Here is a 25,082-nt window from a genome sequence, read left to right as displayed (position 1 = left end):
CCATTCAGAAGAACACAGAGAATTTCTACCAGCCTCCAGGTCCCCAGACACCACACTTGCCATTTATCCCCCATGCTGCCATTTCCTGCCTGCAGTGAACTAATTACACACAGTGGGAATTCCGGAACTGCCTGTTCTAATGTTTATCAGCTGCTAACTTGTTGTGTGACCTCAAAGACATTTCTCTAGTGCCTTTATTTCCTCCGCTATAAAAGCAAGATAAGGAAATGACATGCTTGACAGAGAGCCCTAATATAACACTACAGTCATCACCACCCTAGACATGCTCACAGGGATGGTAATTAACGTGTTCACTTTACTACAGCCTTTAAAGATAACTGATGACATTGTGAAAAGCATGGGACTTCAAATGATACTTCCTCTTTCACTAAAACAGCTTTCAGTGGCAAAAACTCCCTAAAAATTGTTGATATCAGATGTGCTTCTTTGTATAGTATCAGATGTGTATCTTTGTATAGTACAAGGGGATGTATTTTTCCATAACCATCATTCTAACAGCAGACCAGGGCTTCATAAGTAGAAGAGACAATAGAAAAATCACTTTCAATTAGATTTCTGTAACCTTTACATCTAGCACTGAAAACTTATTTAGGTAAAATTGAGTTGTTCTTCCTGACCAATGAAACACTTTGCAACCCCTGGAAAGTGTGATTTAGAAGACTAGTTAGTAACACAGTCTGGGCATGTGAGAAAAGTTAGTTAGAAAGCATTCTGTGCACAAAGCAATCAGTATCATCTGATTTTTGTAAATCTATGTGAGCACAGAAACTAGTCAATAAATGAGAGCGATTATACTTTACATCTATCAATTTTAGGACGCCAATTCATTTCTTATACATTTGAATGAGCTATAAAATTATAACACATGTTAATTATTTATGTGTCACAAATTTAATGCAAATTTTCCCAGTATGTTGTCTCATTTGTATAGCAGTTTTAAATTTTAATATTTTCAAATCTGTTCATTTTTTCTTCACTGGTTGCTTCTTTTGAAGTCATGAAAATTGCCATTCTTATGCAGAACTAATAAATATTAAATTTTATGCTAGTGTTTCTATCATTTGATTTGCAATATTCAAATGATATTTGGGTTATGGTATATTTGGTGGGGGTCCAAATTTATATATTTTTATGTCCAAACCATTTATTTAATAATCTATTAAATAATCCTCCCTCATTTCCCTATTTTGAAAACTAAGCACATTTGACATAGTTAAGAAATTATTTCAATTTCAATTATCAAAGTACAAGAATCTCAAAGTAAGAATCCAAATATACATAATAGTTTTATAAAAAATCTCAGTAAGAGATTATGAACAAATCAAGTCATTACCAAGCCATTTCATCTTCAGTGGGGCATCAGTCAACTAAGCCATAATTCTGTCTAAAATCTGTTATTCCCATTCAGTACAAGACTTTGAGAATGTAACTGTGGAGTATATAAGTATATAGTAGCTGAGTCACTGACTGAATTCTCTGCTTCTTTCATGGGGAGGGGCTTTTTCTTCGGTGGCAGTGTTATTCTAACCCTGACACACATGGAAATAACACTCCTTGCCCTGAGGAAAATAAAAGAAGTTCAAGAATTGTTTAACTGGACAAGATTTAGAACCATGACTATGGTTCTTATGCACAGTGGACACTCAGGAAAGGCTGCCAATGGATCAACTATCTTAGTATCTCAGCCATAAGTGATGCTTGAATAAAAAAAGAAAAATAACATTTATCACTGAATGCTTTCATCTGAATTCATCTCCCTTACACTGTAATATGGACAGATTTTTGCCATCAGTTCACACCCTGAAGCACAAGACATGATGATCTTTCTTGTCAACTGCATAGCTAGGACTCATCATTATCCAGTCCTCTTTTCTGATTCAACAAAATAGAACTGCACCATTAGATTTTCAGCATGTCTATTCTTGCAGTAACTACTTTGAATTGTCTCTTAGAAACATCTACTGTAAGAAAAGTAAAAAAAGTGTAACTTCTAAAGTATATACATGGCTTGGTTTTAGAATCTGATCTTTTCTGGGTTCATTTTCCTGGGCTTTCTCCAGTAGGGAAGTAATGGCTGAGAGGTTCCTCCGGACGAAGGCACTGGATGGCAGTGCTCAGCCTGGTATTCTCTGCTTTTAATCTCCTCCACCAAAAACGAACTAGAGAGAGCGCCACCGTCATTGCCATCATGGATACAATTACTGAGCATCTGATGTTCACCAAGCTCACTATTAAATATGTCACTTGTTATATCTAGTGGTGTTTTTCTTACCCGCCCCCCACAGCCAAAAAAAAATTTTGAGGATGCATTTCCTCTACATCTCTCAAAAAAATTACTCAATATTATGCTTAACTATTAAGTGTAATTTTAGAGCTCTTGCTTAATTTTTTAATCTAATAAATGAACAATATTAAGAAATGTGATTTCACTTCACAATATAGTCTTGCACGTGAAATAGGAAAGTCCAACTATAAGACTGTCCTCCCTGCTTCTCTCTTTTCCATAGGAGAAGATACTTTTGTCATGCAGCATAAGGAGGGCAGGGAAGAGGAGAGATTATTTTACAAGCTAGCAAAGCAATCACATTCAGCTCCTCCCATCACTGTCCCCATCCTCCTTCCAAGCCCTGAGGAGGCTGGAGAAAGAGACAGAGTTACCCGCTAACCCATCCTGCCTGGCTGCCTCTCCCCGCCTCCCTCCCAGCACTTGCCCAGGGCTGGACCCTGGAGAGCCAGGCACACCTCCCAGGAGGCTCCCAAGGAGTAGAAAGCAAATGACAGGGAGCCCAGAAAAAGATGCAATTCCTCAATGTACTGAGAGAAACGCATCTAAAAACACATAAAAACACATGACTGGAAAAGGTCAATTTTCATTCCAATCCCAAAGAAGGGCAATGCCAAATAAAGCTCAAACTACTAGATAACTGCACTCATTTTGCATCTAGTAAGGTAATGCTCAAAATCCTTCAAGCTAGGCTTCAGCAGTATGTGAACCAAGAACTTCTGGATGTACAAGCCAGGTTTAGAAAAGGCAGAGGAACTGGAAATCAAATCACCAACATTCACTGGATCATAAAGCAAGGGAATTCCAGAAAAACATCTACTTCTGCTTCATTGACTATGCTAAAGCCTTTGACTGAATGGATAGAATAAACTGTGGAAAACTCTTAAAGAGATGGGAATACCAGACCACCTTACCTGTCTCCTGAAAATACCTGAATGCAGGTCAAGAAGCAACAGCTAGAACCTTATATGCAACAACTGATTGGTTCAAAATTGGGAAAGGAGTACAACAAGGCTGTATATTCTCACCCTGTTTAACTTATATGCAGAATACATACGAAATACATGTGAAATCTGGGCTAGATGAATCACAAGCTGGAATCAAGATTGCTGGGAAAAAAAATCAACAATCTCAGATATGTAGATGATACCACTCTAATGGCAGAAAGCAAAGAGAAACTAAAGAGCCGCTTGATGAGGGTCAAAGAGGAAACTGAAAAAGCTGGCTTAAAATTCAACATTCAAAAAATGAAGATCATGGCATCTGGTCCCATCACTTCATGGCAAATAAAAGGGGAAAAGTGGAAGCACTGACAGATTTTATTTTTTTGGCTCCAAAAATCACCATGGACAGTGACTGCATCCATGAAATTAAAAGACGCTTGCTTCTTGGAAGGAAAGCTATGACAAAACTAGACAGCATATTAAAAAGCAAAGACATCACTTTGCAGACAAAGGTCCTTTGACAAAAGTCAAAGCTATGGCTTTTCCGTAGTCATATATGGATGTGAGGGCTGGACAATAGAAAAGGCTGAGCACTGAAGAATTGATGCTTTCAAATTGTGGTGCTGGAGAAGACTCTTGAGAGTCCCTTGGACTGCAAGGAGATCAAACCAGTCCATTCTAAAGGAAATCAACCTTGAATATTCATTGGCAGGACTGATGCTGAAGCCCCAATACTTTGGCTACCTGATGCCAAGAGCTGACTCATTGGAAAAGACCCTGATGCTGGGAAAGATTGAGGGTAGGAGAAGAAGCAGAGAAGGCAATGGCACCCTACTCCAGTACTCTTGCCTAGAGAATCTCATGGATGGAGGAGCCTGGTGGACTGCTGTCTATGGGGTCACACAGAGTCGGTCATGACTGAAGCGACTTAGCAGCAGCAGCAGCAGCAGGAGAAGAGGGTGATAGAGGAAGAGGTGATTAGATACCATCACCAACTCAGTGGACATGAATTTGACAAACTCTGGGAGATAGTGAAGAACAGAGGAGGCTGGTGTGCTGCAGTCCACAAGGTTGCAGAGTCAGACACAACTTAGTGATTGAACAACAACAAAGGGAAGACATTTTAACCTTGGGTCTAAACAGTAAGTCTCCTCGTGGAGTCCACCTCTGCTCACAAGGTCACAGTCATCACAGCCTGGTGAGTCTGAGAGAGGCTGCCCAGTGCTCCTGCAGTGGGACCACCCCTCCTCCCCCATCCTTCCAGAAAGGGTTATTACAAGCCTGTGTTCATCCCTACTTTGAAGATTCAAACTCACACCAGTCCATTTTCCCTGAAATGTGCAGTCTTTCCCCAAACTCTGAGAGGCAGAAGAAAGCAGGCATTTACAAAGCCTGACGGTCGGTGCTGGGACAAGCACAGGAAGGACACAAATTGAAGCCAGGCCTCTGGAGTCACCCTGTTCAGGTGAGTGCTGGCTTCACCCTGCCTGGAAACTCCCCTCTAGAAGCTGCATTAGGAAGAAATGCCAGCACCGCCCACGGCTCCTTACTGTTGGCCCCAAAGCATCCCTACTCCCTGTGTGCATAGCCTTTCCCAAGAGACACTGCAGCTCCTCCCTTCAACAAAAATCAGAATCCCTGGCCCCTTGACCTTGGGCTTGCTGGCCTGGCCTTGCATTGACTGCAGGGAACCCAGGCTTTAAGAAATCTTTCAGGATTCCTCTTGCCCCTTCCAGCTCTGGCACAGCCTTGCCGAAGCTGCCCCAGGATGGCTGCTACCCTCAGGCTGGATCCCACATGGAGCAGATGTGAACCAACCTGCAGGCCCAGCCAGGGCCAAAGCTTGAAGCTCAGTTGCTCAGTGAAGTCCAAAATGGAGCAGTCAAGCTCCTTAGCCAACCTTCCACTGCAGAAGTGATTATAAACCATTGTTTTAAGCTACTGCATTTCAGAGTATTTGTTATCTAGTATTATTATTCCAACAGCTAACTGATACACCGTCTAAGAAACTGCTCATAGAAAATACAATATGCCACTTGCCTAAAATATAATGACTACATCTTAGTAAGTGCATGCTGTGGGCCCATTTTTGTAAGAGCTTCAGGTGAATGTATTTTGCCCTCTATTTCTTTGCATTGTTCACATGAGAAGCCTTTCTTATCTTTCTTTGCTATTCTTTGGAACTCTGCATTCAGATGGGTATATCTTGCCTTTTCTCCTTTGCATTTTGCTTCTCTTCTTTTCTCAGCTATTTGTAAGGCCTCCTCAGACAGCCATTTTTCCTTTTTGTATTTCTTTTTCTTGGGGATGGTCTTGATCATCGCCTCCTGTAAATGTTATGAACCTCTGTCCGTAGTTCTTCAGGCACTGTCTACCAGATCTAGCCCCTTGAATCTATTTGTCACCTCCACTGTATAATCAGAAGGGATTTGATTTAGGTCATACCTGAATGGCCTAGTGGTTTTCCCTACTTTCTTCAATTTGAGCCTGAATTTTGCAATAATGAGTTCAGGATCTGAGCTGCAGTCGGCTCCAAATCTTGCTTTTGCTGACTGTATAGATCTTTTTCATCTTCAGCTTCAAAGAATATAATCCACCTGATTATGGTATTGACCATCTAGTGATGATCACGTATAGAGTAGTCTCTTGTGTTGTTGGAAGAAGGTTTGCTATGAAAGTGCATTTTCTTGGCAAAACTTTTTAGCTTTTTTTCCCTGTTTCATTTTGTACTCTGAGGCCAAACTTGCCTGTTACTCCAGGTATCTCTTGACTTCCTAACTTTTGCATTCCAGTCCTCTATGATGAAGAGGACATCTTTTTTTTGGTATTAGTTCTAGAAGGTCTTGTAGATCTTCACAGAGTTCAACTTCATCTTCCTTGGCATTAGTGGTTGGGGACTTGGATTACTGTGATATTGAAAGGTTTGCATTGGGAATGAACTGAAATCATTCTACTGTTTTTGAGATTGCACACAAGTACTGCATTTCAGACTTTTATTGACTATGAGGGCTACTCAATTTCTTCTAAGGGATTCTTACTCACAGTAATACATGTAACGGTCATCTGAATTAAATTTGCCCACTCTAGTCCCTATTAGTTCACTGATACCTAAAATGTCAATGTTCACTCTTTCCAATTGCTGTTTGACCACTTCCAATTTACCTTGATTCATGGACCTAACATTTCAGGATCCTATGCAATATTGTTTTTTACGGCATTGGACTTAACTTTCACCACCAGACACATCCATACTGGGTGTTGTTTCTGCTTTGGCTCAGTCTCTTCATCCTTTTTGGAGCTATTTCTCTGTTCTTCTCCAGCAGCATATTGGACACATACCAACCTGGGGAGTACATCTTTCAGTGTACTAACTTCTTGCCTTTTCAATGTGAACAGTGCAAAGAAATAGAGGAAAACAATGGAAGGGGAAAAGCTAGAGATCTCTTCAAGAAAGTTAGAGATACCAAGGGAATATTTCATGCAACTGCTAAGTCACTTCAGTCGTGTCTGACTCTGTGCAACCCCATAGATGGAAGCCCACCAGGCTCCCCCGTCCCTGGGATTCTCCAGGCAAGAACACTGGAGTGGGTTGCCATTTCCTTCTCCAATGCATGAAAGTGAAAAGTGAAAGTGAAATCGCTCAGTCCTGTCTGACCCTCAGAGATCCCATGGACTGCAGCCTACCAGGCTCCTTCATCCATGGGGTTTTCCAGACAAGAGTACTGGAGTGGGGTGCCATTGCCTTCTCAGATTTCATGCAAAGATAGGCACAAAAAAGGACAAGAATGGTAGGGACCTAACAGAAGCAGAAGATATCAAGAAGAGGTGGCAAGAATACACAGAAAAACTGTACAAAAAAGGTCTTAATGACCCAGAAAACCATGATGCTGTGGGTCTCTCACCTAGAGCTAGACTTCCTCAAGTGTGAAGTCAAATGGGCCTTAAGAAGCATCTGTAAGAACAAAGCCAGAGGAGGTGATGGAATTCCAGAAAAGCTATTTCAACTCCTAACAGATGATGCTACGAAAGTGTTGCACTTAATATGCCAGCAAATTTGGAAAGCTCAGCAGTGGCCACAGAACTGCAAAAGGTCAGTTTTCATTCCAATCCCAAAGAAAGGCAATGCCAAACCGAGAACTTCCAGATGTACAAGTTAGAAAAGGCAAAGGACCCAGAGATCAAATTGGCATGTAAGTTTCTTACTGTTGCTTCTTGACCTGCATACGGATTTCTCAGGAGACAGGTAAGGTGGTCTGGTATGTCCTATCTCTTTAAGAATATTCCACAGCGTGCACATCTGGAAGTTCTCAGTTCCTGTACTGTTGAAGCCTAGCTTGAAGGATTTTAAGCATTATCTTGCTAGCATGTGAAGTGAGTGCAACTGTGTGGTAGTTTGAACTTTCTTTGGCATTCCAGTTCTGGGTTCCTACACTTGACCAACCCCACCAGGTCCACTGCTCCTCCCTGGAATGATCCCCTCCTTCCTGGAGCATCCCCTGGGGTACCTCCCGCAGGAACCCTTCCTGGCCCAGCCAGGAGCATGTGAATGCCCATCCTGAGCGTCCCCAGCTCCTAGGACCTTCTTGAACATGCAGTGACCACTGCAGACTGTAACTACTCAGCTCCTGCCAGAGCCCAGACACGTGCTTCTTGAGGGCAAAGCCTGGGTTCATTCACTTGCGACAGCCCTGTGCTCAGGAAGGTGCTTAGTCTCATCAGGGTACTCAAGGAGAGTCTGCTAAGTTACAAAGCATGTGAAGGGAACAACAACACAATGGAGAAATGGATATGGAGATGTAAGGCCCAGATTTTCATTTTTAAACGGGAAGTCTTCATTCCTCATAAACATTAATTAAACTGCTTAACACTCCCTGGGTCTCCAGTTATACATTGCTCAATTAAAATAGGTCTATCATGATGGTTTCCTCTGCCAAACCTTCCTCATGGGCTTCTGTTCTCACCAGGACAGCTTGGGATAAGTAACAAAAGGCATGATATTTGCTCAAAACAGCAGGGAAATTGAAGGCCTAATTCCTAAATGTTCAGTTCTGGCAACATAAGAGCACACATACTATGATTCCAAAAGAGATGCAGCAAAGTTTGTTGCAGAGGGAGGCACATAATGAATAAGTGAAAGGAGAAGGGTCCCAAGATAGGGACCAGATAACTGATGATTTAACAAGGGAGAAAAAACAGTTAACACCAACGAGCAAGTGACTCTTGCGAGAGGCCCAGTGCTCAAAACGCCAACTTGCAGCTGACAGGTGGCCGTCATTGCCTTAATCTCAGAGACACCAGTAAAGGTCAGGACTCAGCACCCGGACAGCACCCGTGGAAAGCTGACCAGGGTAGAGGGGTACAGGTTGCAGCTGCCCTCAACACCACATGACCACAGACAGGATCCGGGCCCCAGGCTTGGAGAAAGGGGGAAACTACATCCAAAGAGAGTGAACTGGACTGTCCACGAGTCAGAGGCTGAAATCCCACAAACACAGACTCTTCCTCACTGCAGCTTCACGTTCACTAACGAGCTGTGTTTCTGTTGCTGAGGAGACACGTCCCTGGTGTTTCCTGGCCAAGATGGGAGAGGCCGGGACAATGGGTATTCCTGACCCCTGTCAAATTCAGCGGGGACAGGACGTCACAGAGACAGCTGGAATGAAAGAACAATAAGATCCTTGAGATCAAACCACCAAATAATTTTCACTTTCCAGTCACGGCTTTGTTCAAGCAACAGCTTGCAGAAGCACAGCTACGAGAGGAAGTCGTGGCTGCTCTCTCTGGCAGACAGAGGCCAGGAACCCCAGTGTTGGTACGTGGACAGCCTCTGAGCTGGTAAATGGGGGCTTGGAGATCTGGTTTGGGAATCTGGGAATCACGTACTTAGGCCAACCCTGCATGTTGCAATATGGAAACCACAGCTCAGAGTAAGGCGACTTATCCAGGGTCACAGAATGGAAGCTGGAAGGACCAAGCTCAGGACTCCAGTTCCTGACTCCCAACCAAATACTCTTTCGTCCACACGGTGCCACCCCCTTTTCTAGAAACGGCTCTCCACGCCTTCCCCGGAGCAAGTTCCAGGCCACTCATGGGCTTACACGGAGGTAAAGAGGAACTTAGTGACAATCTGCCTTACCGATGCCTTTGTCACACACAAGAGGCAAAGCTCTGCTTTCCACCAACCCATCTCCTCCACTCCCCACCACAACTGCCCCCAACATGAGCAAATCAACAGAGCCTTTCAATGGCCTGGAATTTCCCAGGCTCCCCTGCCCCATCCATTTCTCTCTCTCTAGCATTTCTCACAGCACTGAATCAAATGACTGCCTGCAGTGCTGTGATTCTTTACTGGATTTGTCCCTACACAGTATATGTGCTTGGTTTTAAAATGCTGTTTGCTCCACTTTTAAATTTCATTTTAGAAGCCTGCAAGGAGAGATGCCAACATTTAATTGTAGGGACCAGAGGGGACTTTACAAACCGCTTACGAGGCACAAATAGAGTACTTATTTTCCTATTTCCTTTTTGATTAAATTGGCTGCTGTATCATATGCAGTAACAGTGTGAACCAGAAAGTGCTGCTGCATCCTTATCTCACCCTCACATAATCCAAGTATAAAATGCATTGTAGTAAAAAGAAAAAAGGAAACTAGAACTTCATATTTGTTTGAAACAATTAAACTTGAAAGGTTTATAGGGACGACTTATTTCCTTTCGGCCTAAGACCAAAAAGTTCACATTCCATTTAACCAGTGGAACGATAAAAAAGTAACATGATGAGAGAAGAATCAAGTCAACAAAATTAGAAATGAAAAAGGAGAGGTTACAACAGACAATGCAGAAATACAAAGGATTATATGAGACTATTATGAACAACTATATGGCAATAAAATGGATAACCTGGAAGAAATGCACAGATTCTTAGAAAAGTTCAATCTTCCAAGACCAAACCAGAAAGAAATAGAGATTATGAACAACCCAATTACAAGCACTGAAACTGAAGCTGTGATCAAAAATCTCACCAAAAACAAAAGCCCAGGACTAGATGGCTTCACAGGAGAATTCTATCAAACATTTAGAGAAGAGCTAATGCCTATCCTTCTGAAACTCTTTCAAAAAATTGCAAAGGAACACTTCCAAACTCATTCTACAAGGTCGCCATCACTCTGATACTAAAACCAGACAAAGACAACACAAAAAGAGAAAACTAGAGGCCAATATCACTGATGAACATAGATGCAAAAATCCTCAAGAAAATTTTAGCAAACAGAATTCGGCAATACATCAAAAAGCTCATACACCATGATCAAGTGGGTTTATTCCAGGAATGCAAGGATCATTCAATATACACAAATCAATCAATGCAATACACCATATTAACAAATTGAAATATAAAAACCATATGATAATCTCAATAGATGCAGAAAAAGCCTTTGACAAAATTCAGCACCTATTTATGATTAAAACTCTTCAAAAAATGGGCATAGAAGTAACCTACCTCAACATAGTAAAGGCAATATATGATAAGCCTACAGCAAACATTATTTTCAATGGCGAGAAACTGAAAGCATTCCCCCTATGATCAGGAACAAGACAAGGGTGTCCACTTTCACCACTATTATTCAACATAGTTCTGGAAGTCCTAGCTACAGCAATCAGAGAAGAAAAATATATATAAAAAAATCCAGATCATAAAAGAAGAAGTAAAGCTCTCACTGTTTGCAGATGACATGATACTGTACATCAGATCAGATCAGATCAGTCACTCAATCGTGTCCGACTCTTTCCAACCCCATGAATCGCAGCACACCAGGCCTCCCTGTCCATCAGCAACTCCTGGAGTTCACTCAGACTCACGTCCATTGAGTCAGTGATGCCATCCAGCCATTTCATCCTCTGTCATCCCCTTCTCCTCCTGCCCCCAATCGCTCCTAGCATCAGAGTCTTTTCTAATGAGTCAACTCTTCACATGAGGTGGCCAAAGTACTGGAGTTTCAGCTTTAGCATCACTCCTTCCAAAGAAATCCCAGGGTGATCTCCTTCAGAATGGACTGGTTGGATCTCCTTGCAGTCCAAGGGACTCTCAAGAGTCTTCTCCAACACCACAGTTCAAAAGCATCAATTCTTCGGCGCTCAGCCTTCTTCACAGTCCAACTCTCACATCCATACATGACCACGGGAAAAACCATAGCCTTGACTAGACTGACCTTTGTTGGCAAAGTAATGTCTCTGCTTTTCAATATGCTATCTAGGTTGTCATAACTTTCCTTCCAAGGAGTAAGCGTCTTTTAATTTCATGGCTGCAGTCACCATCTGTAGTGATTTTGGAGCCCAGAAAAATAAAGTCTGACACTGTTTCCATTGTTTCCCCATCTATTTCCCATGAAGTGATGGGACCGGATGCCATGATCTTCGTTTTCTGAATGTTGAGCCTTAAGCCAACTTTTTCACTCTCCTCTTTCACTTTCATCAAGAGGCTTTTGAGTTCCTCTTCACTTTCTGCCATAAGGGTGGTGTCATCTGCATATCTGAGGTTATTGATATTTCTCCAGGCAATCTTGATTCCAGCTTGTGTTTCTTCCAGTCCAGCATTTCTCATGATGTACTCTGCATATAAGTTAAATAAACAGGGTGACAATATACAGCCTTGACGTACTCCTTTTCCTATTTGGAACCAGTCTGTTGTTCCATGTCCAGTTCTAACTGTTGCTTCCTGACCTGCATACAAATTTCTCAAGAGGCAGATCAGGTGGTCTGGTATTCCCATCTCTTTCAGAATTTTCCACAGTTTATTGTGATCCACACAGTCAAAGGCTTTGGCATAGTCAATAAAGCAGAAATAGATGTTTTTCTGGAACTCTCTTGCTTTTTCCATGATCCAGCGGAAGTTGGCAATTTGATCTCTGGTTCCTCTGCCTTTTCTAAAACCAGCTTGAACATCAGGAAGTTTATGGTTCACATATTGCTGAAGCCTGACTTGGAGAATTTTGAGCATTACTTTACTAGCGTGTGAGATGAGTGCAATTGTGTGGTAGTTTGAGCATTCTTTGGCACTGCCTTTCTTTGGGATTGGAATGAAAACTGACCTTTTCCAGTCCTGTGGCCACTGCTGAGTTTTCCAAATGTGCTGGCATATTGAGTGCAGCACTTTCACAGCATCATCTTTCAGGATTTGGAATAGCTCAGCTGGAATTCCATCACCTCCACTAGCTTTGTTTGTAGTGATGCTTTCTAAGGCCCACTTGACTTCACATTCCAGGATGTCTGGCTCTAGGTCAGTCATCACACCATCATGATTATCTGGGTCGTGAAGCTCTTTTTTGTACAGTTCTTCTGTGTATTCTTGCCACCCCTTCTTAATATCTTCTGCTTCTGTTAGGTTCATACCATTTCTGTCCTTTATCGAGCCCGTCTTTGCATGAAATATGCCTTTAGTATCTCTGATTTTCTTGAAGAGATCTCTAGTCTTTCCCATTCTGTTGTTTTCCTCTATTTCTTTGCATTGATCGCTGAGGAAGGCTTTCTTATCTCTTCTTGCTATTCTTTGGAACTCAGCATTCAGATGCTTATATCTTTCCTTTTCTCCTTTGCTTTTCACTTCTATTCTTTTCACAGCTATTTGTAAGGCCTCCCTAGACAGCCATTTTGCTTTTTTGCATTTCTTTTCTATGGGGATGGTCTTGATCCCTGTCTCCTGTACAATGGCACGAACCTCATTCCATAGTTCATCAGGCACTCTGTCTATCAGATCTAGGCCCTTAAATCTATTTCTCATTTCCACTGTATGATCATAAGGGATTTGATTTGGTCATACCTGAATGGTCTAGTGGTTTTCCCTACTTTCTTCAATTTAAGTCTGAATTTGGCAATAAGGAGTTCATGGTCTGAGCCACAGTCAGCTCCAAATCTTGTTTTTGCTGACTGTATAGAGCTTCTCCATCTTTGGCTGCAAAGAATATAATCAATCTGATTTCGGTGTTGACCATCTGGTGATGTCCATGTATAGAGTCTTCTCTTGTGTTGTCGGAAGAAGGTGTTTGTTATGACCAGTGCATTTTCTTGGCAAAACTCTATTAGTCTTTGCCCTGCTTCATTCTGTATTCCAAGGCCAAATTTGCCTGTTACTCCAGGTGTTTCTTGACTTCCTACTTTTGCATTCCAGTCCCCTATAATGAAAAGGACATCTTTTTTGGGTGTTAGTTCTAAAAGGTCTTGTATACCTATGGCTGATTCATGTTGATGTTTGACAGAAAACAACAAAATTCTGTAAAGCAATTATCCTTCAATAAAACAAATTTTAAAAATCAACCTGATGTTATTTTAATTGTAATATTAATATATTATATAACAAATATATATATACAAATATATAAACAAATATATAACAAATATATAAACAAATATATAACAAAGCCAGAATAAAGGTTTATTTTAAAAATCCAAGTTAAAACGGAAGCACATGGCCCTTACCATTCTGAACTGAGGTATTTTTTAAAAGCCTCTGTAAACATTTTTAAGACTTGTGTTTATCTAATTGCTCTTGTTAGCACCACTTGCATTCTTTTCTAGAAAGATGACTACAATAAGCTAACAGGTATGTCTTAATATGCATCCTAGTTAATCCTCCGAATTGACAAGTTTAAAATGGATGGAGTATGCTCTTTACAAAAAATGTTGAATGTACAATTAAACAGAACAGGAACACTCTCACAGCCTCTGGGCCACTCAGATTTGGAGTCAGATAATGTCCCTGTCCTTGTCAATTCCACGTCATCAACACCTATCAGAAGGACAGTGCTGAATAGTCTTCTAGGGCAAAGTGAAGCAGGAATCCTAGACAAGTCACCCTGAAGATGAACATGGGGGCTGGTGTTATATTACCCCAGCCAGACACAACAAATGGAGCCAGGAAGTGGACTGAACATGGATTGCCTCTCTATGGAAAATATTGTGCATGTGTATGTCTGTGTGTGCGATAACATTTGAGAGAAAGATGAGAAGAGTTGCAAATAAGAGACAACAGAATTGTTGAATAAGGTAAGAGGTTCCTCCTATTGAAAAATGTGAGGTCAGATAAAAGGACTTACAAGCCTCTAGTATGAAAATTCTTTGATTTCTATGGGGTAGAAAGTGAATGAGATCCAAACTGAGATCTAAAAACTCTAACGGTGAGCCCACTTCCTCTGAAAGGTTTCCCTTTGATGGGAACCACTTGCTAGAATACTAAACTTCCTGTTTCCTGTCTGTCTTCCCCAAAAGACTTCTCCACAAGCACCCTAAGGGCACGGCCTGTGTTTAATTTATCTCTGTGATCTTACACAGTACCTGAAGTATACAGTGGGAGATAAAAAATGTAGAAATATAGGGTGAAAAATTTAATTTAGTAGGGACAATTTAAATTTTATTTTAAAATAATAAACACATATATACTAGATGTTAATCAAAATTCTTGGCACCTAGATGTTATATGAATAGATTCCTCAATTAAAATATGTCTTATCTGGTAACTACTATGCCAAACCTCCCAATGCATAGGACAAATGGAATTTTTATTGTGTGATTTTTTTATTTGATTTTTGATTATTCCTCCTTCCCTTGGAGGAACCAAGCAGCAACTCCACCTCATCAGTCAGATTCCTAGAGTATAAAAACAGTCGTCAAATAATAGCATAAGTAATACTGGCCACCTCGCTAACCAGGAACATTAGACAGGAGCAAGACATAGAATCTGCTCTCATCACTTCTATTCAACATTGTATGATCACTTCTAGCCAAGGTAATTAGGCAAGAAAAACAAAGGAATCTATGTTGGAAAGAAATTAAACCATCGCCATTTTAGATGATCTTGTATATCAAAAATTCTAAAGAACTAACTAAAAAACATTAGAGCCAATCAATGAGAAAAACTTCAAGATTTCAGGATACACAATCAAAACACAAGAATCAATTGTATTTCTATGCACTATCAATAGAAAATCCAAAAATAAAATCGGGACAGTTTCATATACATTGCAGCAGAAGGAATAAGAGGCTCAGTAATAAATTTAACAAAAGAAGTGCAGTACTTGAACACTGAAAATTAATAACGTCATTGAAAGAAATTAAAGAAGACCTAAATAACTGGAATAATATTCTATGTTCATGACTGGAAGACACTACTATTGAAATGAATTAATCCTCAAATTGATCTCCAGATTCAATGTAATCCCTATCAAAATCCATACTGGATTTATTGCAAAAATTAACAAACTAATCCTAAAATTTGTATGGCAATATAAGGGAACTAAAATAACAACAACAACAAAAAAAAGAATGAAGAAGATTTATACTTTCAGAATTCAAATTACTACAAAAGCATTCAAGATTGTGTGGTAGTGGCATAAGGACAGATATATAAATCAATAGACTAGAATTCAAAGCACAAAAGTAATTGTATATATTTATATTGATTTTTGACAGAGTGCTATGACAATTAATGGGGGAAAGAATACTCTGGTCAACAAATAGTGCTGGGACTGCAACATGCTAAAGAATATATTTGGATCCCTAACTCACATCATATACAAAAATTAACTCAAAATAGATGAAATATCTAAATATAAGAGTTACAATTATAAAACCTTTGAAGTAAACCTCTGTGACTTTGGTTGGTCACTGGTTTCTTAGCCATGACAACAAAAACACAACTGAACAAAAAAAAATATAGATATAAAACAGGATGTTGTCAAAATTAAAACTTTGGTGTTTCAATGGATATTAGCAAGGAAATGAAAAGATAACCTACAGAATGAGAAAAAATATTGGTAAATCATGTATCTGATAGGGTATATCCAGAATATATAAAGAACACTTACAACTCTAAAATAAAAAGACAAATAACCCAAATAATTGGCAAAGTATTTTAATAAACATTTCTCCAAAAATGATTTTAAATGGCCAATAAGCACATGAAAGATACCCGACATCATTAGTAGAAAAATGCAAACTGAAACCCTGAAGAGATCCTACTTCATACCACTAAGATGCCTATAAGCAAAAAGATGAACAATAAAACATGTGAATGATGTGAAGAAACTGGAACATTCACACATTGCTGGTGGGAACGTAAAATGGCACAGTTGCTTTGGATACAGTTTGGCAGTTCCTCAAAGAGTCAAATACAGACTTTCGTCATGATCCAGCAAATCTCCTCCTAGGTATATATCCAACAGACATGAAAACACAAAGTCTACATAAAAATTTTTGCATGGATGTTCATAGAAACGTTATTCATAATAGTCAAAAAATGAAAACAAATCTCCATCAAGATGAATGGATACAGAGAATATGGTATATCCATGCAACAGAATATTTTTCAGCCATAAAAAGGAATGAAGTACTGGTTTACGAAACTTAAATCTTGAAAACATTACGTTAAGAAAGCTAGACACAAAAGGCTGTGTACTGAATAATTCCATTAATATGAAATGCCCAGAATATGCAAATCCATAAGGTAGAGAGGAGAGCAGATATTGCCAGGGGCTGAGGGAAGGAGGGAAAAGTGAAACTGTTAGTCGGTCAGTGGTTTCCGACTCTGTGTGACCCCATGGACTGTAGACTGCCAGGCTCCACTCTTCATGGAATTCTCCAGGCAAGATTATTGGACTGGGTTGCCATGCCCTCCTCCTGGGGATCTTCCCAACCCAGGAATTAAACCTGGGTTTCCCAAAGAGGAATGAAAAAGCCTCTTGATAAACGTGAAAGTGGAGAGTGAAAAAGTTGGCTTAAAGCTCAACATTCAGAAAACGAAGGTCATGGCATCCGGTCCCATCACTTCATGGCAAATAGATGGGGAAACAGTGGAAACAGTGGCAGACTTTATTTTTTTGGGCTCCAAAATCACTACAGATGGTGACTGCAGCCATGAAATTAAAAGACGCTTACTCCTTGGAAGGAAAGTTATGACCAACCTAGATAGCATATTCAAAAGCAGAGACAAGGCTATGGTTTTTCCTGTGGTCATGTATGGATGTGAGAGTTGGACTGTGAAGAAGGCTGAGCACTGAAGAATTGATGCTTTTGAACTGTGGTGTTGGAGAAGACTCTTGAGAGTCCCTTGGACTGCAAGGAGATCCAACCAGTCCATTCTGAAGGAGATCAGCCCTGAGATTTCTTTGGAAGGAATGATGCTAAAGCTGAAACTCCAGTACTTTGGCCACCTCATGCGAAGAGTTGACTCATTGGAAAGGACTCTGATGCTGGGAGGGATTGAGGGCAAGAGGAGAAGGGGATGACAGAGGATGAGATGGCTGGATGGCATCACTGACTTGATGGACGTGAGTCTGAGTGAACTCCGGGAGTTGGTGATGGACAGGGAAGCCTGGCGTGCTGCGATTCATGGGGTCGTAAAGAGTCGGACACGACTGAGCAACTGATCTGATCTGATCTGATCTTCCCAAATTGCTTCCCTGGTGGCTCAGACGGTAAAGTGTCTGCCTGCAATGGGGGAGACCCAGGTTCGATTCCTGGGTCAGGAAGATGCCCTGGAGAAGGAAATGGCAACCCACTCCAGCACTCTTGCCTGGAAAATCCCATGGACGGAGGAGCCTTATAGGCTACAGTCCACGAGGTCGCAAATAGTTGGACACGACGAAGTGACTTCACTTCACTTCCCAAATTGCAGGCATTCTATACTATCTGAGCCACCAGAGAAGCTCAAAGGCAGGAATGGGGAGTGATTATTTATGGCATGAGATGTCTTTGTGGAGTCATGAAAACATTCTGGAATTAGGTAGTGATGATAGTTGTACAACTCTGTGAATATACTAGAAACCACTGAATTGTATACTTTAAAAGGGTGAATTTTATGGCGCATGTATTTATCTCAATATAAAGTTACAGTAATAATAGTAAGATACTTTCACATAATGCTGGTAAGAATGTTCACTAGAAGAACTTCTTGAAAGAGAGGTCTGGAAAAGGTTATCAAATTTTACCTAACAAATCAAATTATAAGAATTTATCCTCCATAAATAATGTCACAACTTTAGTTCTAAAGATTGTCTGCAATGTTGTTTATCGGAAATACCCTGAAGGCACAACAGAGATTTTGTTAAACCAATTATGGTACAGCCATTCAGTTTAATACAAGTCACCTATTAAAATTGTTTCCGATATACTTTTAACCAGGAAAAGGATACAAAATACAGTATGAAGTATGATCCTATTTTTGCTTTTTCAAACTATACATGTATGTATTCATGTCTCTGTATTAGAGAAATAATAGAAATGAGGCAGCCTAAACTATAGCCACTAGTGTATGTGCATATTTAAATTTAAATTCATAAGATTAACGAAAATTAAGAATTCAGATCTTCGCTTACACTGGCCACATCAGGTGCTCTGTAAGCACATGAGGACAGTGGCTACTGTGCTGAACAGCACAGAACACTTCCATCCCTGCAGAAACTTTCACTGAAATGAGCTGTTACAGAAGAATACACACCAAGAGGGCTTATGGGTGCTTTTGATTTTCTTATGTTTATTTTCTACTTTTCCTGTAATAAATAGAAATGTTTATGATTCAAGAACATTATTTTTATTTTTCAAAGATTCAAAGTAAACTGAAACAGGGAGAAGGGATCTGGAGAAACACCCACTGGGAGCAGGCATCGCCCACCACAAGTGGAGCAAGTCCCTCTGATCTGGGCAGCGAAGGGCGGGGCCTCCCCCTGCTCAGACAACACCTCTGCACCACAGGGCGGGGCAGCTTGACAGACTGGTGTGATGGATGGGTTACCAGAATGATGAGAATTCTATTTCTGCTCATTTCATCCAGATTTAAAGTTGCTTTCTGGGGAAGAGGATGTGCAACCTCATCACTTGGCCACAGCCAGAAAGAATCCTGCTTCCTGACAGAGATTCTGAAAAATCATCACCTTGGAACTTGGGGAAGAGGCACTCTCAAACTTTAGACGATTAGCTCGTGCTTTCCAGACATTTAAATACATGCCTAAATATATGAAAATATGTCTAAAATATGGATATTGTGGTGCTAGTGGTAAAGTATCCGTCTGCCAATGCAGAAGACATAAGAGACGCAGGTTTGATCCTTAAGTTGGGAGATCCCCTGGAGAAGGAAGTGGCAACCCACTCCAGTATTCTTGCCTGGAAAATCTCATGGATAGAGGAAGTCTGGTAGGCTACAGTTCATGCGGTCGCAAAGAGCTGGACATGACTGAAGTGACTTGGCATGCACACACAAAAAATCACATTCCTTTACATTCTTGAAACTCTTTTCTAAGGATATAATCGTGGATATGCTCAGAGATTTAGCTACAGGAATGTACATGACAGAGTTGTTTATGAGAGCAGAAGGCTAAATTCAAGCTAAAAGTACAAGATGTGGCCTCACAGTGGAATATTATACCAGCTGTTAAAAAATAATGCCACGCAGAACTAGTTAAAGACATGGAAAATGTTTGTAAAGGTTAAGCTTTTTAAAAAAAAATTTAATATTCTGTGAAAGACATTTCATTTTTAAACAAAAATATATACATACACACATATGCCTAGAAGAAATGAAATGATTAAAACAGTGTCAACTACTATGCAGTGGGAAAATATCTGATGTCGGAGGCAATCTGTTATTTTCCACATTTTCTACAAAGAACATGTACCACTGCAGTAACAAAAGAATAAATGTTAGTGCTTTGAAAACAATAACTTGTCTGATTGAAGACAAGAAATCTTTGTGCTTAGAATTTGAAATAAAATCATCAATATAGTTGAGGATTTTTACATTTAGCTCTGGGCTTCCTGGCTGCCAAGGGGCAAAAGGAAATAACGACTTTTATAGGTCTCTAACGCTTGACTGATCAGTTCTTCTCAGGAGATAAGCTACCATCTTGGCACTGGATTCTAGGAGAAAGGTATAATGTATTAACACATCATAATACCTATCCTATAGTGCAAGGTGGCAAGGGATTACTCACAGTCCTCATCTTTGTTCTAACTACTTCTGTAGTTGCTTAAGAGCTGTGGTCCTCACCTTTCACTAAGGAACAAATACCACCACTCAGTGCTTTTTTAAAAAAAAATTCATAATATACTTCTAGTTCTATTTTCCTACCATGGCAAAAAAGTCCCACAATGAATGCTCTCATAAGACAATAATGATGCAATATCCAGCTTTTATGCAATACTTTCACAGTGTCACTTTCACAAGAATACTCAGAAGAGTGTCTCACAGATGCAGTGGAGCACAAAACGTGGTAGATGCGACATATTTTAAGAATGTACGCTTCTTAACAAAACATTTAAGAGCCCGCTGAGGAGAGAAAGTAGAAAAAATTAGGTCAGTGGCCATGGATGCTTGCTCCCAAAGCTGATGGAAGCCACAGAGAGGCAGCGCTGAACCACCAGCCCTGAGTGGCCCCTGGCAAGCTGAACCCTCACCACGGCAAGAAGCCCCACGGCATCTGTCAGCATCGGTGTCCCTGAGGATTCAGACACTGGGGACGGTGGCCAGGGGAGTTTAGCCTGTTACCTTCTGTTGATGTCTATCCTTCCTACAACAACAATGTAGATTAGAGTTCCCTCTGTATCTCACCTACAGTTTCTCTCAGATCCTACAGATCTAAGTCACTCTGAGAGACAGCAAAGATGCTGTAGAACTTGGGAGACTATTAACAGAGTGTCCCTCTCCTTGCTAATCTCCCCCACCCCCAAATACCTTCCATTCCATATGCCTGATGCTTACCTTCAAGGTCAAAATCAAGACTTTCCTGACCAGTGGTGTGACCTTTCTTTCACCTGTGACCTCCAAGAGAACATAACCCTACACAACTCACTGACACACATCCTGCATGGCATGTGCCCCGATCAGGCTGCAGGCTGTGACATATTGGGCATCTCACCCAGGACCTGCTATAGTGCCTTGTGCACGAGTACCAAGGTGACAGTCCATCCATTTCCCACTTTGTCCACCGCCCCTTTGGTAAGTTAGAGATAAGGTTGATAGCACAACTGTGAACAAAGCGATGGCGCTAAAAGGCCAAAGTTCATTGACTGGGAACACAGTTTTCTTTTTTAAATTTTTTTAAAATTTAAATTTATTTATTTTAATTGGAGGCTAATTACTTTACAATATTGTATTGGTTTTGCCATGTATCAACATGAATCCGCCACAAGTGTACACGTGCTCCCCATCCTGAACCCCCCTCCCACCTCTCTCCTCATACCATCCCTCTGGGTCATACCAGTGCACCAGCCCCAAGCATCCTGTATCCTGCATTGAACCTGGACTGGTGATTCATTTCTTATATGATATTATACATACTTCAATGTCATTATCCCAAATCATCCTGCCCTCTCCCTCTAAGAATAACTCAGCAAATGAAATTTTGTGTGTTTACTATGAAGAAAAAGAAAGAAATATTCTTTTCAACATCTCAGGAGTTCAGTCTCTTGGAAATTAAAGACTCATATGCAGCTAATTAGAATAACATGTCATCAATATGAAAAAAAGTAAGAGGACACATAAAAGCTACAAAGAAAAGCCATAAGCAATGCTACTCAAGAGAAGGCTTCAATTTACATCCCACTGAATTTGGGCCATGGGAGCAGAAGTGCTATCTACAAAAAAACAAGGGGCCTTCTTTACTCTGAACTGATCTGCCACTTGCAGGGCCCTGGCCTCTGAACTAAGCCATTCATTTGCAGAGGACGCCACATGCTGAAGTCCATCTGGTGCAGGGCACTGGCCAGGGCAGTGAGGAAGCTGAACACAGCTGAAAGAACCAGTACAGCACCAGGCACGTGAAAACGCTTGGGGAGCCAGAAGAGCGGTCATGAACGTTTTGAAAGCTTGTCTAATGGAAGATGGGCTCAGTAAGCATTTCTCATCCTACAAGAAACAGCCCACAGTGGGGTCATGAGGTCAATTTAAAGACAGAAGACTTGCAGTAAGTGCTGTTTCATAAAATGCTTGTCATAAGCGTGAGTGTGTGTGTGCACACATACATGTGCACTGTGTAATGCAAATGGATTTCTTTCAAAACAGTTTGCAAGGCTGTGAAATAGACACAGTATTATTAGAAAGACATATTTCAATACAGTAGAAGGAAAACACCTCAAACAAGTGAAACTGCCTCAAAACAGGGTTTATTATTATGAATGGCAGACAGCTTCCAGCCTCTGAAAGACTCCAAGCAGCGCTAAAGGGATAGATTGTCAAGGAGGATATTGACATTGGTGGAGAGTTAAATGTAAGGAATTCTCAGTGTCTGCCCCATGCTATGAGACTGTCAGTCTAGACCACAGGCACTTAACTACTACTGAAGGAACAATTACAAGGGAAACAACTCCACGAAGTCACAGGGATGAATGTATATGCAGCCTGACATTTCATTTGGTCATTTATACTGGAATAGAATCTCTGTGAAAGGAAACGTTGTAAATGGTACTTAAGACTGAGGTTCTCAACCTAGACAGACACCAGAATCACCTGGGGAACTTGTAAAAGGTACCCATGCTCGGATCCCAACATATCTCAGTTAAAACACTGGGGCCCAAAATTTGTATTTTGTTTCATGTTCCCCGTTGTAAACCATTGATTTATATGTAAAAAGCATAATGATGATGATTTATAAAGCACAGAGGGACATGAAGATCATGAAAAGAAAGGACTAGAAAACATCAAATGAAGGGTTTTGGATTCTACTCTGGATACAGAGAACTGAAAAGAGAATCACTCCCATGCTCACAAATAAAACAGATAAACTGCAAGTTCATGACTCTCTTGAGTCTATTAGACAGCTGAGGTCACAGTGGGAACAAAGTAGCCCAGAATCTGAGAGAACCAGGCACCTGAAGAAAGAGACAAGATATGGCACTTCTTTACCCGAGGCAGATGTGCCTGGACACAAGCATCAAGTAACAAATAACAATGGAACCCTGGTGGGGGAGTTGAAAGAGCGTGGACACACATCACGTGGAGGCACAGGACGCAAGGAAGACCCAAGCCTCACACTGAAACAATGAGAAAAGTCCTGCTGCAAACCAGCCCCAACTCTAAACTCAAGGTGTCACTAGAGGAAGCTGAAGTCTGTGGGTCATTGAGAAGAAGTACACCCACAACAAACCTCAAATCCAGTCCCAACCAGAACGATCAACTCCCCACACAAAAGGCCTAGTGGAAACACAAAGGCATTCTCATTTACAGGCATAAAAACTATCTCAGTCTCTAACGTCCTACAGAAGATGTCCATGTCTTGACAAAATATTATAGAGCATACAAAAAGCAAGAAAAAACACTGCCAAGAGACACAGCTATTAATAGAACCAGATTCAGAATTGACACAGATGGGGAAGCAATCAGACACAGTATTTAAAATAACCATAATTAGCACAAAAAGACCCTAATGGAAAGAAGAGTGGACAACATGAAAGGTCAAATGTATAATTTTAACACAGATAAAAACTATAAGAAAGAATCAAAAGGAAATGCTTGAACATCTAAACACAGTAACAGAAATGAAAAACATTCTCCACAGGCATCAGTTCAGTTCAGTAGCTCAGTCGTGTCCGACTCTGCAACCCCATGAATCGCAGCACGCCAGGCCTCCCTGCCCATCACCAACTCCTGGAGTTCACTCAGACTCATGTCCATCGAGTCAGTGATGCCATCCAGCCATCTCATCCTCTGTCGTCCCCTTCTCCTCCTGCCCCCAATCCCTCCCAGCATCAGGGTCTTTTCCATTGAGTCAACTCTTCGCATGAGGTGGCCAAAGTACTGGAGTTTCAGCTTTAGCATCATTCCTTCCAAAGAAATCCCAGGGCTGATCTCCTTCAGAATGGACTGGTTGGATCTCCTTGCAGTCCAAGGGACTCTCAAGAGTCTTCTCCAACACCATACTTCAGTAGATTTGATGCATCCAAGGAAACAATCGGTGAACTTGAACATAGGTCAACAGAAATTACAATAACTAAAACAAGAAGAATCAAAAGAGTGAAACAAAAACAAATAATCAAGATTTCAGAAGAGGAAAAAGAGTATAGGGCAGAAAAAATATCTACTGAGAATTTTCTAAAAGTAATGACAGATACCAAACCACAGAACCAAGAAGCTCAAAAACACTATGGAGAATAAAAATCAAGCATATAAGCACAAGCTGAAATCAAGATTGCAGGGAGAAATATCAATAACCTCAGATATGCAGATGACACCACCCTTATGGCAGAAAGTGAAGAGGAACTAAAGAGCCTCTTGATGAAAGTGAAAGAGGAGACTGAAAAAGTTGGGTTAAAGCTCAACATTCAGAAAACAAAGATCATAGCATCTGGTCCCATCACTTCATGGGAAATAGATGGGGAAACAGTGGAAACAGTGGTAGACTTTATTTTGGGGGGCTCCAAAATCACTGCAGATGGTGACTGCAGCCATGAAATTAAAAGACGCTTACTCCTTGGAAGGAAGGTTATGTCCAACCTAGATAGCATATTAAAAAGCAGAGACATTACTTTGCCAATAAAGGTCCATCTCGTTAAGGCTATGGTTTTTCCAGTGGTCATGTATGGATGTGAGATTTGAACTGTGAAGAAAGCTGAGTGCCAAAGAATTGATGCTTTTGAACTGTGGTGTTGGAGAAGACTTTTGAGAGTCCCTTGGACTGCAAGGAGATCCAACCAGTCTATTCTAAAGGAGATCAGTCCTGGGTGTTGATTGGAAGGACTGATGCTAAAGCTGAAACTCCAATAGTTTGGCCACCTCATGTGAAGAGTTGACTCATTGGAAAAGACTCTGATGCTGGGAGGGATTGGGGGCAGGAGGAGAAGGGGACAACAGAGGATGA

This window comes from Bos taurus, chromosome 2, assembly GCF_002263795.3.
Source record: "Bos taurus isolate L1 Dominette 01449 registration number 42190680 breed Hereford chromosome 2, ARS-UCD2.0, whole genome shotgun sequence".
NCBI lineage: Eukaryota > Metazoa > Chordata > Mammalia > Artiodactyla > Bovidae > Bos > Bos taurus.
This window is presented reverse-complemented; position numbering follows the sequence as displayed.